The following is an 11730-nucleotide window of genomic DNA, read 5'->3' on the forward strand; positions in this document are numbered from 1 at the left end:
CTTTCCACCCACTGGCCTGTGATCTTCCTGCATTCAGCATCATTGCATGTGTTGTGTTGTGGGAGTCTGAAGAGGACTTTATAGACTGGTATCTGGCATATAGGCTTATATCGGACTTATGGACTTGATCTGGACTGGGCTGGGATGTTTTCTTAATATACAATACTCTGATAAAAAGCTCTTTCTTGCACACCTATGAGTGCCTCTAGATTTGTTTCCCTACCTGCACTAACACAGGTGGATTGCAACAATGGGTTCAAATCAAGCAATAACAGACCCCTGTGGTACATGGAGTAGATGCGGCTCAGAGCCAGCGGGGCGGCATAACATCTTCCAGGAAAGGCAGTTTGGTGCTGCTTTTCGATTTTGCGAAGATGACCACTAAAGGGGCTCTGAGAGAGGGTGGGGATCAACAAAAGGCCTTGGACACGTAGACCAGTAGAACGTATTCCAGAAATAAGGGAACTGAACAGCGCAGTGGCAGCGTGCGCTTTAACTATATATAAAATAGAAAGTTAATACGTCTCAGGGGCATCACTTCTGTTACTAAAAGCTTTGTTTGCACAGTCAAACCTAACAGTGATCGTAGACAGCAAACCAGTGTCTGAGGCAGGTGCCGTGCTGTGCAGACTGAGGGTGCTCACCACTGGCCCAGTGACGATTGCGGAATGATGGTTGTGCACAGCCACGGAAATGACTAGTTTTACAGGCTAGAACCGGTCATCGGTCCTCCTGGAATTTGTCTCCCAGTTTCCTTTTCTCACAAAACGCGTTTCTCATTTCTAATCACAAAAATTACAGAAACCAAACCCACCGGAGTCCTGCGAATTCTGACATAAAGTGACCCTGTGTGACAGAGTAGAACCATCCTCCAGGGTGTCCACGGCTGTCAACAGTTCAGTTACAAGTTACGCATTTAACCACTATTTTTATTAACCAAGTTTCTTCATGTCCCATCAATCCTTTGTTTTTTCTGGCTTCCTCTGATGTATGGCCCATTAGCCTGTGGACTCTAGTCGACTGACCAGCTTCTTTAGAACAAACCAACAATTCTCAGTGTAGTCAATGCTTTGGTAAGTTGGGAAGATACATATGCATTTTGTGAATTTGGAGTACTCTTTGTTTTTCACCTGTTCTTAAATGGATCCCAACCTTTAGCCAGACATATACATATGTCTGGCCAGTTCGCTAAACCAGACAGCAGGCAGGAGACAGCTAGTGTCTAAGAGCTCAAACATACATAAATCAACCATAGCCAATACTGCAATACGCATAGATTTCATGAGTCTAAAATATTCCAGGACTACCCTTCAGTCTTATTACTTAGGATGAGACACTTGGAAATTAGCCTATCTAAGTGTCTATTTTGTTCCAGAATGATAATGTCTAACCTTTTGGCATGCGAGTATTGATTTGGTGGCAGTGTTGCTGTAATAGAGAAAAGAGCACCATCTATCTGTGGTCTGTTATCTGTCTGAATTGCTAAAATTGTTTCCATTTTTCAAAATTAACAGAACCGCGTCTGGCAACTTCCAAATATAGCTCTGAGAAACAGGAAAGCTTGACTGAGGGAGCGGCCTGGGGCTCTCGATTCGCCGGGGCAGCCACACTTCCGTGAGCTCACACAGCATACTTCTCAGCTGAATTTCCCACATGAGGTGTCTTGAACTCTTTTGTCATTGTCTTTCATGTTTACCTCAGATTCCAGTCTCCTGTACAAAACCTTTGCATTTTTGCTTCTGGAGCCAAATATTCTCTCACTCTGTGGTACTTATCTGGAGAACCATCCCCTGTTTGTACACCTCTGAATATGTCAGGGAAGGGCTGATAGAAAGACAAAGGTATTCGTATTTCCCCCTTTCTCTAACGAGTGTACAATAAAGGGAAGGATATTTTCTCCAGAAAACTTAACAACAACAACAAGAGGATTAGATACTAAATGAATGATACTGATATAAGGGCAAAAGTTAAAAGGTCTTTGGGATCTAGAATAATAGCTGAAAAAAGACCAACATCTGTTCTCACATCAACCTTTTAGTTAGAGGGAAAAAATCCCGAAAGTCACTACCGCGAAGTCAATGCTGACTCCAAGCCACAGAGTACAACGGCCCCTGGCAGTTTCTGAGACTACAACTCTTCATGGGAGTAGAAAGCCTCCTCTGTGTCCCGCAGAGCAATTGGTGGTTTCGAACTGCTGATATTGAAGGTAACACCTTAACGCAAAAGCATTACCAACAGGTCCTCTTCGTTGGAGACAGACATGTGTAACAGGCCTTCTTGAATAAATGTCAAGAAGAAATAATAATGCAGGCAAAGGTAATATAAAGAGTTAGGGAGCAGTTTAAATTTTAGATGGAATGGCCAAGAAAATTCCCATTGAGAAGGCCTGAATGAAATGAGGAAAGGAATTTGGGAATACGTGGGAAAAGAACATTTTTTGGCAAAAGCATAGTATGGTCCAAAATGTGCATGCCCATGCCGGGAGTGTTTCAGGAACAGCTAGAGGGCAGCAGTGGGAGGGGGAAAGCTCTCACAAGAGAACATCAGACAGTATTATTGGGGCATTATAGGTCATATTATGAAATCGTAGCTTTTACTCAGAGAAAGATGTCTTCGGAGAATTTAGTATGCACCTTACAATGGATATTTGTTGAGTTGTTTCCTAAAAAAAAATTTTTTTTTAATCATCCTAGTACTCCTTCCTTCTTGTTCTGGTGAGAACAACCTGAGTTTTCATTGAGAATGACGCCCCTCCACTCTCAGGTCATGCAGTTCGTCTGGGAATGGTGGCATCCCTCAGCTTCCGAGGGGACCACGTCTCCCAATTGCCCCTGGTGTGTTTTCTTGTCTTTTCTTGGTCCAATTGTTGCGTCGGGGATGCATCCATCATCAAGCCACGACAAGAAGACGCAGCCTGGGGTGTCGGAGGAAGTAATGGGAAACAGGTTCTCTTCCTTGAGAGTTGCTCAACTAGTAAGCGTGTACACCTGCTGAGGCTAGTAGTTATCCTGTCATCTGCACTTGGAGGTCTACCTCAAGAATCGAGCCCACCTTGACCCAGAGGGGGAAGTGCAGTTTTTTATGGCATCCCTTCAACATTTGTATCTAGATGCACCAAACCCAGATCGCTACCTCTACATCTCATTTTGCAAGGCCAACATATGACTGGACTGGAAACCCCTTCTTCTGAGAAGGCTTCACTTCAGTGAAGGTCAGTTATTTTTAGTTTTTAATGGGGATTGGGATATAACAAAACTGTTCCATATAGCATTATCCCCCTGGTCACCTCAAATAATAGACATTTCTGGTGGCATCATGGTGACAAGTTGGCCTGCTAACCATGAGGTCAGCAGTTCTAAACCATCAGCTGCTTCGAGGGAGAACGAGGACGCTTTCTACTCCCATAGAATGAGTCTCAGAAATCCATAGAGGCAGTTCTACCCTGTCCGATAGGGTTGCCATGAGTTGGTGTGGACTTGATGGCAGTGAGGTTTCCTCTTTTCTTCCTGGTATAATGATGAGCAGGGAGTCCCAGTAGGAATTCATGATGGACGTGGGGTGGGTAGTGTGGATATGTCCTTCTCTGAGTCTCTGAGAAGGTCATTTCACTTCTGTTGGTGGGTAAGCCAAGGAGGGTCAGCCTGCCTTGGGGGGGAAAGCTTAACATCACTTATGCAAATTCCCAATGGGAGAATGTACCTAGAATCTTGCTAATCATGCATTTTAAAAAAATCATTTCTTTTCAGCCCTCCTAGACCATGGCTGCTTGTTATAGGCTACCGGTATTAAGATGTTTGCCTTTTCAAGGTGTACATTATTCTTCATAGATCACATGATAATTATGTGATTTAGAGACCCCACCCAAGGAAGTGGACTTAACCTTAAACACACACGTCTATGGCAGATTAAACTGAAATATTCCTTTGAACTTAAAGTTAAAACACCTTGGCCTGCGAAGAAGCAGAGGACTCTTACCCCAAAGTAACAAATATGGTTGCCAGTGGACTTTCATTCAATTTCTTGCTTTTGAGGTTGCCTAATAATTGGCAAACTAACACTGCCCTAGATTAATATTTTCATATTTTCTTTGCTTTTGTGATATGTTTTAGTCCTGCAGACATAATGCGTCTATAAGAAGGAAAATGAGGTAGACTGTGGAAAACGTGTTGAAACTGTCTTAGTGGTAGTAGGATGCGTCATAGACAAAGCAGAACTTTGCTTCTGGGCAACAGGGAGAAGAGCCTGTAGGTAGGAGGATCGAGGATGCAGAATAAGGTTAACAGAGAGTCAAAACACAACCATAGTAATCCAAGAGGTAGCTGATTATGGAATATCTGAACGAGAACACTCAGTACATGATAGCTGGTACAAGAAAGTCATTTTTCAGCTGCATTCCACATGATTTAAGATCAAAGAGAGAGGATCATGCTTTCAGGTTCTCAGCAGATTCTTTAGGGAAGAAAGTTCTGATAGGAGAAGAAAAGGAGAAGGCAGTGATCTCTAGAGTAGATTGTGATCTTAAAATCACTAGCATTAAAATAATGTGTCCAGTGATGTAGAAATACAAAAACTCGTTTATCTTCTTATGCTTTAAACAGTCAATAGTCATTATTATCACCCTCTAGCTTCTCCTCTGTAGCCCTGATGATGTAATGGGTTACACGCTGGGCTGTTAATCACAAGGTCAACAATTCAAACCCACCAGGTGCTTCTCGAAAGAAAGACGAAGATGCCTTAGCGTTTGCAGACTGAGAACCGAAATGTTCTGTAGGGTCATTGTGACTTGGAATAGACTCAGGGGCCGAAATGGGTGTGTGTGTGGGGAGGTGATTCATATAGCTCTTTTCCAATGTGTCCTATGCATAGCTTATCTCCCCAAAGATTCCTTTTGTCAATCTAGTCACAACCCATACACTCAAAATGGATTCCTAGTATTTTTATAGGATTTAGTAAATATTTAGTAAATTTTGGATTATGCTTTTAGTAAATTCAGTAAATTTACAGATGATGTATTTAGTAAATTTACAGGTAATGAAATATTAAATAACATCTAACCTGTATCTTTTTCCATCAAGCCCACACTCATCTGTTTGGCTTTGAAGTACCTCACCATGTGGCTTTTCGTATCCTTCAACCTGGCCTATTTCTGTGTCTCTGAAATGGCAGACTGACTCCCCATGTCTCACCCTTTCTCACACTCTTCTTGCAAAGGCCATAAAGTGAGAGTGAGAATACACTTGGGTTGCAGACTGGTAGCCTTGACCCAGGTTCTGCCTCTTCCTGGAGGATTACTTCATCCTGCTTTAATTCCCTCCTCTATACTTGGATGTAATAATGGTACCTGTACAGGAGGCATGAGGATTAGCTGTATTTAATATCTACATGTAAATTTATCACACTGACTATTAAACATTATATAAGTATAAAAACCATTATTTTGTTTTCATTCCTGAGAAATCCATCCTTTGACTTGCTTACTTCTGTTTACCAATGCTGATCTCTCCCATTTGTGTAAGCTCTAACCATCTGTCATCTCTCCTCTGCGTCAATGAAACCCACTGCCAAAGCCTGGTCCCCACCCCTGAAGGAGACTTGGGCGTAGGAAGGGATGAGGAATGAAACAGTAGCAATGGTGGCCAGGAACAATGTCACTCTTCCCTGGAGCTGCTCTGGCCTGTTAGTAAGCAAGTGGTACAGACTCAGAGTAGGACAGAGGGTGGGAGGCAGGGGGGAAACAACCTATAGGCATATAAAGTCATCCCGAAACACACAGACTTTATGCCTTATAAGGCAGGATTAGTCCTAATGAGCACTGTTAGGGTTCACTAACAAGTCAGCATTACTGGAACAAATTTCTTATGAGCTACATAACTTTTTTATGTATCCTGTGTTATAGTAAGGATTGTCTTGTAAAAGGAAACGAAAAATGCAAATAACGTGACCCACTCTTTTCAGACAATCCTTGCATATTTGTTAATAATGGGCAAGGAATAAAAGAAAAGTCAAATTCACTGAAAATAGTCACTGATTAGCTGGTATCAAATTGGAAATCTCTTTTCCATCAAGTGATCCTCTTCCTTTAAAAAAAAGGCTTCTTTCTCTTTGTGGAAGATTTCACAATATAAATCTCATATTTTATAAACTCTATCCTTTATGATGACTTAACTCAAGTGTAGTATACCAGGGAATATGTTAGCCACATTTCAGATAATCAGAATTTGAATTCTCATACTGTAAAACATTAATCAGAGTTCCTTACTTAAGTCAAATCAATTCTTTTAACCTCCATTTCATATCTGTAAAATGGAGTTGCTATACCCTATCTCATTATGGTAAGAAGGCTAAACCAGAAAACACACACAGATGAGCTAGATATACTCCAAAGTACTATTTGCAAAGTACACAGGCTAGACATTGGTATGACTAAGCAGAATCATTTAAAATACAGTGATCATTGGTTCCCAACAAACCTTGTAAATATTACTGTCTTTTACTCTCCAAACTACAAACAAAACTCACTATTATCGAGTCAATTTTGATTCATTGAGACCCTTAAACTATGCGTAGGCAGTGGTTAAAAGCACAGGAGCAGATAAGCCAGGCTCCTTCTCTTGTGTGGCGTTAGGAAATTTACTGATCTAACTTTCATAGGAAAATAATAAGAGTCCTGCCTCTGGATCATTCTGTGTAGAAAGGAGGAAATCTGCAGACCCGTGTGGGGCCCATTGCTGACACAGGTGATGGCTTTGACTGCACGGGTTCTTTGGCAGGCATGCTCTAGAGCCGGGACGCACCGAGTCAGGACTGGACCACGAGGTCATGGAACTGGAATCAAATGTTTCTGAGCCATTTTTTTAAGTCTTTAGGGATTCTACGGGAACTCCCCCTTCCTTGAGAAGGGGCTGTTGTCTAAGCATCTACAAATTTGAAGAAACCTACGTCCTCACTGCACTTTGAAAGAGAAGGAGAAACAGCTGGAAGAGGATGAGCTGTCCGGGAAGGGGCTTTCCCTGGAAAAGATCTATGTAAGAGCCAGCCAAATGCTCCGGGATGAGGAGCTGCAGGGAAGCCGAAGAGAACAGAGAAAGCCGAGAAGAACGTCTGAGTTCATGGTCAGCTCGCAGAGGATCCTCTCTGTGTCTGCTGCTGGATCTGCAGGAGTCTCTCCATGTCAGACTCACTGCCACTGCATGGGGCCAGTTCTGACCCCTATTCACCTTGCAGGATGGGATAGAACCGTGGTTCTCAGCCTTCCTCAGGCTGGGACCCTTCCATACAGCCCCTCATGTTGTGCTGACCCCCAACCATAAACTTATTTTCATTGCTACTTCTTCACTGTGATTTTGCTACTGTTAGGAATCATAATGTAAATATCTGATATGCAGGATATATTTTCATTGTTACAAAGTGAACATAATTCACCATCGTTAAAGCCTAGTGATTAATCACAAAACAATATATAATTATATATTGTGAAATATTTATGTGTTTTCTCGTGGTCTTAGGTGACCCTGGTGAAAGGGTCGTTCGGCCCCCAAAGGGGTCTCGACCCACAGGTTGAGAACCACTGTGTAAGAACTACCTCTGTGGGTTTCTGAAACTGTCACTCTTTATGGGTATAGACCGCCCTGTCTTTCTCCCACAGAGCTGTTGGCGGTTTCCAATTGCTAACACCCCAGTTAGCAGCCCCACTGAGAAGTCCCACCCTGGCAGCACTCTGCTCTGGGAGTTTTAGGAAATGCAAAAGGTTAATCATTCTGCGGCTCATCTAAAGGTCAAGGGCTCAAGCCCATTCTGAAGTGTCTTTAAAGAAAGGCCTATCAGTCTCCTTCTGAAAACTCAGCCCTGGGAGACCTAGTGGTACCCAGTTTTCATCCGACACAGGGGAGGCTGCCAGAGTCACTGACTGCACTGCACTGGTTAGGGCTACCTTGGCTAATGTATTACAAAAGTAATTTATTTGGAATTAAACAAATCAGAGTTAAGTCAATGTGGAGTGAAACTAGTATCACATAAGTATCATAATCAAATCAGTGTGCTCTATTGTGTGGACACTGAGGTACTTCATGTATCAAAGTTCTGCTGTGGAAGCTGATACACTTGAGGGTCTCCTCATTGAAAGCAGCTGGCAATCTACAAAATAGATGCACTGCAAATGATTTCACACATCAAGATCCGCCAAGCTTATTTAGCATAAATTGCAGTGGTCCAAAAGCAAGTGCTCATAAGTACTTTTGGATAATCTTTTACTATGAAATTAGAACTGTGTAACCTAAGTTTATGATTAGCTGATGAATCACGGAAAATGCTTGTCATTAAAGGAGGGTTATGTTAACCCTCTGATCTACTTCATGGGCTTCCTTACCTCCAAAAATCAAAAGAAATCATTCTCAGCTATAAACTAAATTGAGACGTGATTAACATTCCTATTGTGAAATTTAGAAATGTATTCTGTTTGCTGTCCTGGGGCATGTTGGAGAGAAGCAATGCCCCTAATGAGAACAGCCTGACGAAATGCCTCGGCTGCGATGGCGGGGACTCTCAGTTGTTGAACATCACAGAGAAGAGCAGAGCCTTAGACACTTTTAAAAGTTTCAACTCGGGGCAGATCGCGTGATTGTATTGTGTGCTTTCTTCTTCTTCACCCTCTGAAAATTACATTTATACATGCAACCTTAGAAGGGCTTGGTGAATTTTATCAAGGTAATATTTATAAACTTCCCTGAAATCCCTAGCTGAAAGACAAAATGTCATGCAATATTACTTGTCTAAAAATGAGACTGTTTTAAGCTTTAATTATAATTTTAAATTCCCTTACATTAAGAAATATGAATCACTCAAACATAATAAGCTTTTCACCTCTTTTTCGATGCGTTATAAACTACTTAGGGCCCCAGCCTGAGTCACACACTCCCTTTTCCTTCTGTGCCATTTAGTTATGAAAACTGTGGGTAGCAATAATGATGGTAGTGATACTACTAGTACTGACAGTAGCAAACGTTAATAATAATATTTTCTGCATTTTGCCTCACACTGCTGCTCTTTCCAGGAAGTAGGCAAGGGGGATCTTTTGTGGGGTTAAAACTTGGTTTCAAGGATAAGTCAGCATCAGGAACAAGGTCACATGAGATTTGGCTACATTCAAAGAAACCGGGATCTGAAATAATAGCACAAACAAAAACGTTAAAAATTGAAAAGTCACAGAGTTCTACAGAAGTAAAAATCCTAACAGATCAAGAGGGGTGATTTATTTATGTTATCATTTTTTTTTAATTAATCAATTTATTGGGGCTCATACAATTCATCACAATACATAGATCAATTGTGTAAAGCACATCTATACATTTGTTGCCCTCATCATTCCCAAAATTCTCTTGCCTCTTGGGTTCCCGGAACGTGGGTGTGGTCAACCTATCTTGATGATCCTGTTTTCTTGGTCAACTACTGGGATGTTTATATTTCTTACCCTTGTTCTCATAGACCAAATAGGGTTATTAGTAGAATCAGTTTTGTCTAAGATCCAATGGATTCCGTTGAAAACAGTCACATCTTGTAGCTTAACTAGAGCATTTGGGTGGGGGGGGGGTATTTTGAAGTCATCAGGAATATATATAATTGTTCATATATATGCTCCTAGTAGGTGAATGACATACTCAGCAGTCAGATGTTGGAGATAAGTGTAAGCTCCCCCTGTCTGGGATTAGGCTGAGCACCAGCTCCTACCCCGAGAGTTGAATCTCTCTCTTAGAAACTCTATCGGAGTAGAGCTACACTCCATCTCATTTCCAATGGCTGATTTTTCAGAAATAGAAGACGTAGATGAATGTCTTCAGGTTTTCTACCTATTTGCTTGGCAAATGATTTAAGTTACTTGCATTTAGGTCCTGTGTTTAAGTTATGTTGTAATATAGGCATACATACGTGTCACCAGGACTGTTTGGAGAGGACAAATTGTGGCTGGTGCCTTTTCTGACAAGACGAGAGGTCTTCTGTCCTGAGGCACACAATTACCCATGGCTACCTAATTAAGGACACTCACATGGTATGACAGGGTGTGCCTTTGACCACTCTCCTTCCAATATTAATGAAAGTGGATTTTACTTATGTTCATGAATAATTACTTCTAAATGGATTTTATAATAATTGAATCACACTTTAACTGCAATAAAGGAGCTTGCCATTTAAAAGATTTGTATGGTGATTCCTTTTGCAAATTGGATGATGGTGTATAATTCTCCCCAACCCAAATTTCTCTTTTGTAAGCATTGTTACAGATTGAAATTACCTTGCTCCCAGTACATCTTTATAATGATTAGTGCCTAATAGCTCTGCAAATAAAATATATTAATGAATTTCCAAACACTATATTTGATATCATCCTTTACTCTTTCCTTCCCCCTCAAATCCCACAACGAACCCAGCAGGAAAAGTAAGTGGGTATTCCATTACAAGCTAGCCTGAATCGGACGCTTTCCCACCACTCAAGCCCGAGGGCCCAGCCTCTCTCACCTCGTCTGTTCTAGGAGCCTCTGATTCTGCCTCACCTGCAAACCCGCCTTCAGTCATTATTTTAGTCGGATCACATCAGTCTTCATGTAATAGCTTCCCACTCACTTACAATAAAATGCGTTGTCATTTGTATTGCCCACCCGGTCCGACATGACTTGATCTTTGGTGAGCACCACATCAGCTCCACTGCCTTTCACTTCACTATATTGACTTTGGATTCTTCTCCATGACGTCACCCACACTGTTAGCCTTCAGGCCTGTGCACTTGCTTATCCCCCACCTATCCCTGTGACGCATACCTCTGGGTATCTTTTCAAAAAGTAACTGGGCAGATAGCACATCTCCAAGGGCGATATGCTGGATCATTTCATCCAAAGTGAAATGTCGGCACTCTGCTCACCATGGGAGGCCTCAGTGAGAGTGTGTGGGAAAGGAACACTCAGGGAAATCTGACCAGGACCATATTCCCTAACTTATAGCAAGGAATCTGGAAAGCTAAATTAGAGACAAAGTCCAAGTAACTTATCCTGCTTTCAATGTATTCCCACAGAGCACATGGTTGATTCTGTCTCCCTGTAGGAGCAGACATTCTTTTATGATCTCCTTCCACCAAGACACCCATCCCCCTCATTCCTGTCCCCCAATGCAGGTATTGGGTTTCCTCACCTGTGAGCTCAGGGACTTCACTGTGATTACCACCCACCTTGTGATGTATGCAAGTACTGTTTATGCATGTCTAATGGCTACCTAAAACCTCTATACAATAAAGATGTTCTAAAACCTCTAAACAATAAAGATGCTCTCACCTCCAGTCCCTGTGCCTCCTTCCCTCTCCCTCTTCCCTCCTTCCCTGTTCTCTCTCCCTCTCCCTCTGTCTCCTGCCCTCTCCTCTTTCCACATGCATCCCCATGTGAACTACCAAGGAGGGTTGAGGTGAGCACGCTAGCATGACATGTGTCTGACTCCTTTGTTTTACTCTCTCTGTTATTCCTCTTAATCTTTATTACTTTACTATAATCTTTATAGTTTATAGTGGTACAATTGCGCCTACTGGACCCGTGATTATTTGTTAGGGGTTGGCTCCCCTGATAAGAGTGGGCAAGAAGTCCCAAATACTAAGTGGATGCCTGCCCCTCCCCCAAGAAGAAGTTATTTCAAAGGATGGCACTGAATCCGCAGCTCCAGGAAAAGAAGATATCTGATCAGAGAACACAGGAGCAG

Source organism: Echinops telfairi, unplaced genomic scaffold (genome assembly GCF_000313985.2).
Source record: "Echinops telfairi isolate 266 unplaced genomic scaffold, ASM31398v2 ScPeMD7_9;HRSCAF=40, whole genome shotgun sequence".
NCBI classification, from domain to species: domain Eukaryota; kingdom Metazoa; phylum Chordata; class Mammalia; order Afrosoricida; family Tenrecidae; genus Echinops; species Echinops telfairi.